Source organism: Macrobrachium nipponense, chromosome 43 (genome assembly GCF_015104395.2).
Source record: "Macrobrachium nipponense isolate FS-2020 chromosome 43, ASM1510439v2, whole genome shotgun sequence".
NCBI lineage: Eukaryota > Metazoa > Arthropoda > Malacostraca > Decapoda > Palaemonidae > Macrobrachium > Macrobrachium nipponense.
In genome coordinates, this window is record NC_061104.1 from 23,357,224 (window position 1) to 23,368,510 (window position 11,287).

Genomic DNA, 11,287 nt, shown 5'->3' on the forward strand with positions numbered 1-11,287 from the left:
CCACCACAGTGGCGGTCACCCTCACCTGAATCACCATCATTTCTGCTCTTCTTCGACAGCATCCAATGCAGATCATTCCGCTGCATTCCGTCCGAACCGTTCGTCTTCGTCTCTTTCGTCTCAGGCAAGGCCTATGTCTCAGGGTCCAGTGGCAACCTCGTCGTGCCATCCGTCGGACGTTCAGCACCAAGGTCTCACGCTCGATTCTGAGACGCAAGAAAAGTATAACGCGGATTGCATAAGCAAAGTGATTGTGAGATAGGGACCATATAAAGAACCAGCTCATTTAAAGGAAAAAAATAGACAAAAGGCTAAAAAGAAAGAAGAGGAAAACGGAAATAGCATACACCAGTGGAGGACTATAATGCATTCATTTTATTACAAAATAATAGCACGAAAAAAAAATGCATAAAAAGAGAAAGTTATATTAAATACATACATATATCTTGGACCGTAATTTAGCGAACAAGCATTCTTATTTAGGTAAATCAATCATGGCATTACTTAACCTTCTCTGGAAGAAAAAAAAATTATTCAACATGATAACGAATTCAACTTTTCCTACATTTTCCGAGTAAACATATGAAAATTAAGATCTTAAAATCTTTCTCCCGCAGAAAATAAATATTCATATCAGAAGCACTAAAACAATAAAACAAGAGCAAACTCAAATGAATCGACGACGAGATGCTTCTTGGAGGAGTGAAAGAGAACACTACGATAAAACTTGACTGAAGACGCTTCAACGTTGCGGTCGGGCCCTAACAACGACCAAATGCTGATATGCTATTAATGGAGGAAAGGAGAAGTGTTATGAAAGCCACATTTGTCTGACTGTCGCCCAAAGGAATGAAGGCAACGAGGGCTTAATATTTTGTGGACAAAAAAAAAGAAAAAGAAAAAAAAAAAGAGGGAAGTCTGTCTTCTCCGCTATTTCCTTCAAATCTACAGGCGTATAGATGACTTCATATCGTACGGAAACTTCTTGATGCTTACTTTTTCGGATCATCACCCATTTTTTTTTCCTTCGTGTCTGCTTTCTCATTTCGAAAATCAATTCAGAAAATGCGAGTCACAAAATTACATATTCGCGTCAGACGCTCGATTTTCTACCTAATGACTTGATTAGGTGAAAAAAAATGTCATATGAAAATATGAGTTCTTGTCTCATGAAATCAGGTTAATCTGATTGTGGCCAATCGCATGAAAAAAAAAAAATAGATAAACAGGATGTAATTAGGTAACTGGACATGAACTTATCAGCTCTGACTTTCATTTGCTTCAAAATAGTCAGTAAAAATCATCGATAGTGCATTTTATAGAACTCAACCGAAATCCTGACCTTTCGAATGCCTAAATATGCTTCTCACCGAATAATAAAATATCTGGCCACATTGAGGAAGAAATCGCGGTTTCTGCCCATGCAGAGTAAGAACTGGTGATTTCCATATCATAAATGACGTATAAGTAAGGAATGAAAGACACTAGAGCAGGTTAAGACTATAGTCAAATCATGTGGTAACGTTTCAGCCATTGCCACTTTTCTCAGATTTCATTCATAAAACTTTGACTTTGCAAAGTCGGGATATTGTGTAGACGTGACATTACGCTACCACATCTCCATACCAGGTCAGAAAAAGTAAATAGCCTGACACAATCGTTCTGCGTACTTAACCGTGAAGACTTAAAATGAACGAAAGAATTAAAATTTGATGAAGGGTAAATTGATGAAGGGTAAAGGATAATTTACACTAAAAAAAAAAAAAGACCGTTTTTACCACAGAGTAGGATAAGGATAATACTTTGTTTCTAATCATGTAAAATTAAATGATGCAACGAGATGACAGAAAAAAGTAGTCCTATAGCGGGTAGATTGTAGATTAAGTCGGCCTTAAAGAACCTCGAGGCAGATTAACTGTAGTCGGATTATGAATCGGGAAGAAGTTGAGCACCGTAGCTGATGGCTGATGATGGCCATATTCGTCTTCATTTTGGTTTGGACTATTTCCAAACCTTGTTGTCGTTTTAAGCGTTTCCTCCCACGATGCCAAGTGTACTGGATAGGAGGAATAAACGCTAGCTAATTTAAACTATGATTAATCTGTTTCATATAATTGATCAAAAATACGAGATTTCTAAAACCAATCCCAGATTCAATTCATAAAAACATTAGATATTAAATCATGTCTTGATATATAGTTTAACCTGGTGACTAATCTCTGCACTTTTCATGTATTTTACGCTAACTATTTATAAGGGTCTTACAGCCGTACGATTTTTATTCGTTAAAGATTTATGACGTTTTACATCAAAATGCGCAGGACGCAACGCAACTGTTTCCCCAAATCTGGGAAGCCACTGCAACAGACGACTGAATCCGGCCCTGGCATGATGTCTCCTCTAGCATTCTCGAACTGAAAGTGTAGTACTACGTTTCTTCGGTCTTCCATGAGTGACAAAACCTTGCGAATAAGGAAAATACCTTTGAGAGTTTTTATACATTTCTGATTCCGTCCTAACACTGCTCAAACGGGTATGAAGCAACTGGGCTCATGATAACCCGAGTTGTCACCATCACAAGAGTGGTTCAGCATCTTGACAAATACTTCTTGTTATCTTTGCATTCGTCTTTTTAAGGATTTCTTTTTCATAAATCCTTTATTCTAGTACTAAAAAGTATTAAGGGAAGTGCTCTTACATCTTATAAGGTGTAGTATACCATGTAGATACACAAGTTATTCTCCATCCGATACGACCGGTCTACTGAGCATGTAACAGTACACCGTGAATGGAAATTCAATTCCTGAATAATGTGTTATGTACTCTTATGAATTATGTGTCTATAATTAAGTAAATTACGTATAATAATTCCAAACCAAACAGGAATGATCAAAATTATTATTTTATAATATGGAGGTCTTGAGGTCTTTAAAAATATAATCACAAAGACATTTTGAAAATTTCTACCTGGATTCATAAGGGATTGACACATCTTAATTATATTAATTTGATATATTTCTCTAAAATTTACAACCATCGCATTTTGATATACTCTAAGTCAACTTAAATAAAAACAAGAAATTACAAAACGTTGTTTGACCTTTATTTCTATTTTGAACCACTTCACAAGGCCAAAGGAACCTCAACCAAGCAACCAATTTGGTTGTGTATATCTGCAATGAAGTCAAAATAAAAGCCAATCAATCTATAAATCTTGTGGTGAAACTAACTTAAAAGCATAAGCAACAATATCAAAAAGCTCCCTTTGCGGTTTCTAAATTACGGGGGATATTTCTCAACCCAATTCAGCACTAACATAAAACATTAGTGTTATTAATGAACAGTACCGCAATTAAGTACTTCCACTCCCTTCGCGTTTCCTACAGACATGAACTCAGATCATATGTTGCTGTGAGATACGACGAGAGGTGCTCGGCTCTCTCTCTCTCTCTCTCTCTCTCTCTAGAAAAATAAATAAAATAAATACATAAATAAATAAATAATAAAATAAATAAATAAATAAATAAAAATCTTACGAGTACAGGTTGATTTTCAGACATTAGAGGACTCGATATATTATGTTACTTCGTTTCTATGAATTACTTGCATAACTTTTAAGTATGAGCACAATACAAGTTTATCAGATCAAAGTATATTCACCATTCGCTAAAATGGGATCACAGAAAAGGAAATAAAATGGAGGGATACTAAAAAGAACTTAATAATTTGAAACTTAAAAGTTAATAACTAAAAGCAAAACATGTAAGATGGGTAACTATATGAGGTGAATGAAAATGAATTACTTAAAAGGGATTTATAACTCAAAGGCACTCGAACGAGCCACAGTTACAACAAGGTTCAAACGCTAAGGAAAATCACCATTTCTAAAACATACGCATCACAACACACCACATAGCAAATCAACTCAAGGAAAGGAAAGGAAACAAGTTATACAGTTACTGCGAATACAGAACTGACTTACAAAGTTCACATCAACATAAAAAAAAAACTTGAAGATAATTTTCAAGTTCATTATCAAAAATAAATTAAAAGCATATTCTAAAACTTCATCATATTCGTTACATGTAATAAATTAACTGATGGTGTATGACAATTCAATTTTGGATGATGTCATGCCCAAACAATACATGCAATTACGCGCACACACATTCTCAAATAAAATAATGCCGGAAATGGCAAAGTAACAGCGTCGGGCAAACTCAGCCTTCATACAGATGCAAGCATCTTATTCATAAAAAAAACAACAAAATCCCCTCCGACTCTTCCTTTAAGCTTCTTCACTACTTAATACAGATATGACTTGAGCAGTATCATAGAACATCAAACAAAATAATGTAAGATTGTCATTTTCGTATAGATGCGGTTCCTTTACCCTTATTATCATGACATGCAACAGATATGTATACATATTCCTTTAAACTCATAAACATGTAGATACATTTGGATTCCACATGAATAACAAAATACAAAGAACATAGTTATTGTCTGCTGGTTACCTGACAGAGGCCATTTCGCAATAAAAATTGAATCAGTCATTTTCTTCAGACAGCAGTTGATACAAATAACTCTACAGTAAGACATAGATCACACTTAAATATGTTAAAACAAAATATTATCAAAAGATTGCTGTACGAGGAATTTACACAATCCAACGTTTATTATAATCCGGGTTCCTTGACTAAGGTGGCAGAATCGCATTCAATATCAACAAGATTATTCCAACAGAATTAATTGAAGGATGACATCTGCAAGAATAGATCTAGATCTCCGACTATTTGGCCGCTTTGACAGAGATCTTCTATTGTAAGAGTCTTCATCAAGGGACAGAGCATACTTGAAGTAAAAGTTCCTTCTTTTTGCAGAGCCGGTCTTCTAGATTATTCTAACAGAATTACCAGAAGGAAGATATCTGCAAGAATAGATCTAGATATCCGACTATTTGCCCACTTTGACAGAGATCTTCTATTAGAAAAGTCTTCATCGAGGGACAGAGCATACCTGAAAGAAAAGTTCTTTCTTTCTGCAGAGCTGGTCGTCTAGATTATTCCAACAGAATTACCAGAAGGAAGACATCTGTAAGAATATATCTGGATATCCGACTATTTGCCCACTTTGACAGAGATCTTCTATTAGAAGAGTCTTCATCAAGGGACAGAGCATACTTGAAGGAAAACCTTCTTTCTGCAGTGCCTGTCTTCTAGATTATTATAACAGAATTACCAGAAGGATGGTATCTGCAAGAGTAGTTCTAGATATCCGACTATTTGCCCGCTTTGACAGAGATCTGCTATTAGAAGAGTCCTCATCAAGGGACAGACCATACTTGAAGGAAACCTTCTTTCTGCAGAGCCCGTCTTCTAGATTATTCCAACAGAATCATCTTCTGGCGTCCCTCTGGTATCCCTCTGAATGTCTTCTGGTGGCCTTCTAGGCTTCCTCTGGTGGCCTTCTGAGGGCCCTTCTGGGGGCCTTCTGGTGGCTCTATGGCCCTCAGAATAGCTGTTGGCTCTCAATAGGAGAGCTTGTCCTCCAGCATCCAAACAGCTGTTGGCTCTCAAATTGAGAGCTTGTCCTCCAACCTCCGAACAGCTGTTAGCTCTCAAACTGAGTGTTTATCCTCCAACCTCCAAACAGCAATTGGGTCTTATCCTGAAAGCCTGTCATCCAGCCTCCAAACAGCTGGTGGCTCCTATATTGAGAGCTTGTCCTCCAGCCTCCTAACAGCTGTTGGTTCTCAAATTGAGAGCTTCTCCTCCTGCCTCCGAACAGCTGTTAGCTCTTAAACTGAGATCTTGTCCTCCAGCTTCAGAACAGCTGTTGGGTCTCAGACTGAGAGGTCCTCCAAACAAGTTTCGGCTCTCATTCTCATAAGAGCTACTCCTTCAGCCTTTGAAGAGCTGTTGGCTCTTATCCTCTTGAGAAGTGGTCCTCCTGTCTCCTGATGAGTTGGAGGAAACATGAAGGAAAAATTATTCCTTTCTGCAGAGCCAGTCTGTTCGCTCTCACAGCTTGTCCTCCTGCCACCGAACAGCTGTTAGCTCTCAAACTAAGAGCTTGTTCTTCAGCCTCCGAACAGCTATTGGCTCTCAGACTGAAAGGTCCTCCAAACAAGAGTCGGCTCTCATCCTCATGAGAGCTACTCCTTCAGCCTCTGAACAATTGTTGGCTCTCATCCTCTTGAGATGTGGTCCTCCTATCTCCTGACAAGTTGGAGGAAACGTGAAGGAAAAATTCCTTCTTTCTGCAGAGCCAGTCTTCTAGATTATTCCAACAGAATTTCTAGAAGGAATAAATCTGCAAGAATAGTTCTAGATATCCGAACTATTTGCCCGTTTTAACAGAGATCTTCTATAAGAAAAGTCTTCATCAAGGGACAGAGCATAATTGAAGGAAAAGTTCCTTCTTTCTGCAGAGCCCGTCTTCTAGATTATTCCAACAGAATTACCAGAAAGAAGACATCTGTAAAAATAGATCTAGATATCCGACTATTTGCCCGCTTTGACAGAGATCTATTAGAAGAGTCTTCATCAAGAGACAGAGCATACTTGAAGGAAAAGTTCCTTCTTTCTGCAGAGCCGGTCTTCTAGATTATTCCAACAGAATTACCAGAAGGATGACATCTGCAAGAGTAGTTCTAGATATCCGACTGTTTACCCGCTTTGACGGAGATCTTCTATTAGAAGAGTCTTCATCAAGGGACAGAGCATACTTGAAGGAAAATTTCCCTTTTTTGTGCAGAGCCGGTCATCTAGATTATTCCAACAGAATCATCTTCTGGCATCCCTCTGGTATCCCTCTGTATGTCTTCTGGTGGCCTTCTAGGCTTCCTCTGGTGGCCTTCTGAGGGCCCTTCTGGGGACCTTCTGGTGGCTCTGTAGCCTTCCGAACAGCTGTTGATTCTCAAACTGACAGCTTGTCCTCCAGCCTCCGAACAGCTGTTGGCTCTCAAACTGGGAGCTTGTCCTCCAGCGTCCAAACAGCTGTTGGCTCTCAAACTGAGAGTTTGTCCTCCAGCCTCCGAACAGTTGTTGGCTCTCAAACTGAGAGCTTATCCTCCAACCTCCAAAAAGCTCTTGTACCTTATTCTGAGAGCCTTTCCTCCAGACTCCTAAAAGCTGTTGGCTCTCAAATTGAGAGCTTGTACTCCTGCCTCCGAACAGCTTTTGGCTCTCAAAATGAGAGCTTGTCCTCCAGCCTCTGAACAGCTGTTGGCTCTCAAACTGAGAGCTTATCCTACAGCCTCCAAAAGTTCTTGTACTATCATATCCTGAGAGCCTGTCCTCCAGCCTCCTAAATGCTGTTGGCTCTCAAATTGAGAGCTTGTCCACCTGCCTCCAAACAGCTTTTGGTTCTCAAACTGAGAGCTTGTCCTCCAGCCTCCGAGCAGCTTTGACAGAGATCTTCTATTAGTAGAGTCTTCATCAAGGGACAGAGCATACTTGAAGGAAAAGTTCCTTCTTTCTGCAGAGCCCGTCTTCTAGATTATTCCAACAGAATTACCAAAAGGAAAACATCTATAAGAATAGATCTAGATATCCGACTATTTGCCCGCTTTGATGGAGATCTTCTATTAGAAGAGTCTTCATCAAGGGACAGAGCATACTTGAAGGAAAAGTCCTTTCTGCAGAGCCGGTCTTCTGGATTATTCCAACAGAATTACGAGAAGGATGACATCTGCAAGAATAGATCTAGATATACGACTATTTGCCCGCTTTGACAGAGATCTTCTATTAGAAGAGTCTTCATCAAGGGACAGAGCATACTTGAAGGAAAAGTTCCTTCTTTCTGCAGATCCGGTCTTCTAGATTATTCCAACAGAATTACCAGAAGGAAGACATCTGTAAGAATAGATCTAGATATTCGACTATTTGTCTGCTTTGACAGAGATCTTCTATTAGAAGAGTCTTCATCAAGGGACAGAGCATACTTGAAGGAAAACCTTCTTACTGCAGAGCCAGTCTTCTAGATTATTCCAACAGAATTACCAGAAGGATGACATCTGCAAGAGTAGTTCTAGATATCCGACTATTTTCCCGCTTTGACAGAGATCTTCTATTAAAAGAGTCTTCATCAAGGGACAGAGCATACTTGAAGGAAAATTTCCCTTTTTTGTGCAGAGCCGGTCATCTAGATTATTCCAACAGAATCATCTTCTGGCGTCCCTCTGGTATCCCTCTGGATGTCTTCTGGTGGCCTTCTAGGCTTCCTATGGTGGCCTTCTGAGGGCCCTGATGGGGCCCTTGTGGTGGCTCTCTGACCCTCAAAACAGCTGTTGACTCTCAAAATGAGAGCTTGTCCTCCAGCCTCCGAACAGCTGTTGGCTCTCAAACTGAGAGCTTTCCTCCATGCTCTGCAAATTTTTCGGCGTCCCAAACAGCCCTGTTGGCTCTCAAACTGAGAGCTTGTCCTCCAGCTTCCAAACAGCTGTTGGCTCTCAAGCTGAGAGCTTATCCTCCAACCTCCAAAAGCTCTTGTATCTTATCCTGAGAGCTTGTCCTCCAGCCTCCTAAAAGCTGTTGACTCTCAAATTGAGAGCTTGTCCTCCTGCCTCATAACAGCTTTTGGCTCTCAAACTGAGAGCTTATCCTCCAGCCTCCGAACAGCTGTTGGCTCTCAAGCTGAGAGCTTATCCTCCAACCTCCAAAAGCTCTTGTATCTTATCCTGAGAGCTTGTCCTCCAGCCTCCTAAAAGCTGTTGACTCTCAAATTGAGAGCTTGTCCTCCTGCCTCCAAACAGCTTTTGGCTCTCAAACTGAGAGCTTATCCTCCAGCCTCCGAACAGCTGTTGGCTCTCAAACTGAGAGCTTGTCCTCCATCCTCCGAACAGTTGTTGGCTCTCAATCTGAGAGCTTGTCCTCCAGCCTCCGAACAGCTGTTGGTTCTCAAACTGAGAGTTTGTCCTCCAGCCTCCGAACACCTGTTGGCCCTCAAACTGAGAGCTTATCCTCCAACCTCCAAACAGCTCAAGGCTCTTATCCTGAGAGCCTGTCCTCCAGCCTCCGAACAGCTGCTGGCTCTTATTGTTGGCTCTCACACTAAGAGGTACTCCAAACAAGTGTCGGCTCTCATCCTCATGAGAGCTACTCCTTCAGCCTTTGAACAATTGTTGGCTCTCATCCTCTTGAGATGTTGTCCTACTATCTCCTGACAAGTTGGAGGAAACGTGAAGGAAAAATTCCTTCTTTCTGCAGAGCCAGTCTTCTAGATTATTCTAACAGAATTACCAGAAGGAAGACATCTGTAAGAATAGTTCTAGATATCCGACTATTTGCCCACTCTGACAGAGATCTTCTATTAGAAAAGTCTTCATCAGGGGACAGAGCATACTTGAAGTAATTGCTTCTTTCTGCAGAGCCGGTCTTCTAGATTATTCCAACAGAATTACCAGAAGGATGACATCTGCAAGAATTGATCTAGATATCCGACTATTTGCCCGCTTTGACAGAGATCTTCTATTAGAAGAGTCTTCATCAAGGGACATAACATACGTAAAGGAAAAGTTCCTTCTTTCTACAGAGCCAGTCTTCTAGATTATTCCAACAGAATTTCCAGATGGAAGACATCTGTAAGAATAGATCTAGATATCCGACTATTTGCCCGCTTTGTCAGTGATCTTCGATTAAAAGAGTCTTCATCAAGGGACATAGCATACTTGAAGGAAAAGTTCCTTCTTTCTGCAGAGCCTGTCTTCTAGCTTATTCCAACAGAATTACTAGAAGGAAGACATCTGTAAGAATAGATCTAGATATCCGACTATTTGCCCGCTTTGACAGAGATCTTCTATTAGAAGAGTCTTCATCAAGGGGCAGAGCATACTTGAAGGAAAAGTTCCTTCTTTCTGCAGAGCCGGTCTTCTAGATTATTCCAACAGAATTACCAGAAGGAAGACATCTGTAAGAATAGATCTAGATATCCGACTATTTGCCCGCTTTGACAGAGAATCTTCTATTAGAAGAGTCTTCTTCAATGGACAGAGCATACTTGAAGGAAAAGTTCCTTCTTTCTGCAGAGCCAGTCTTCTAGATTATTCCAACAGAATTACCAGAAGGAAGACATCTGTAAGAATAGATCTAGATATCCGACTATTTGCCTGCTTTGACAGAGATCTTTTGTTAGAAGAGTCTTCATCAAGGGACAGAGCATACTTGAAAGAAAAGTTCCTTCTTTCTGCAGAGCCGGTCTTCTAGATTATTCCAACAGAATTACCAGAAGGAAGACATCTGTAAGAATAGATCTAGATATCCGACTATTTGCCCGCTTTGACAGTGATCTTCTATTAGAAGAGTCTTCATCAAGGGACATAGCATACATAAAGGAAAAGTTCCTTCTTTCTGCAGAGCCAGTCTTCTAGATTATTCCAACAGAATTACTAGAAGGAAGACATCTGTAAGAATTGATCTAGATATCCGAATATTTGCCCGCTTTGACAGAGATCTTCTATTAGACGAGTCTTCATCAAGGGGCAGAGCATACTTGAAGGAAAAGTTCCTTCTTTCTGCAGAGCCGGTCTTCTAGATTATTCCAACAGAATTACCAGAAGGAAAAAATCTGTAAGAATAGGTCTAGATATCCGACTATTTGCCCGCTTTGACAGAGATCTATTAGAAGAGTCTTCATCAAGGGACAGAGCATACTTGAAGGAAAAGTTCCTTCTTTCTGCAGAGCCCGTCTTCTAGATTATTCCAACAGAATTACCAGAAGGATAACATCTGCAAGTATAGATCTAGATATCCGACTATTTGCCTGTTTTGACAGAGATATCTATTAGAAGAGTCTTCATCAAGGGACAGAGCATACTTGAAGGAAAAGTTCCTTCTTTGTGCAGAGCTGGTCTTCTAGATTATTCCAACAGAATTACGAGAAGGAAGACATCTGTAAGAATAGATCTAGATATCCGACTATTTGCCTGTTTTGACAGATATATCTATTAGAAAGAGTCTTCATCAAGGACAGAGCATACTTGAAGGAAAAGTTCCTTCTTTCTGCAGAGCTGTCTTCTAGATTATTCCAACAGAATTACCAAAGGAAGGACATCTTAAGTAATAGATCTAGATATCCGACTATTTGCCCGCTTTGACAGAGATCTTCTATTAGAAGAGTCTTCATCAAGGGACAGAGCATACTTGAAGGAAAAGTTTCTTTCTTTCAGCAGAGCCAGTCTTCTAGATTATTCCAACAGAATTACGAGAAGGAAGACATCTGTAAGAATAGATCTAGATATGCAACTATTTGCCCGCTTTGACAGAGATCTTCTATTTGAAGAGTC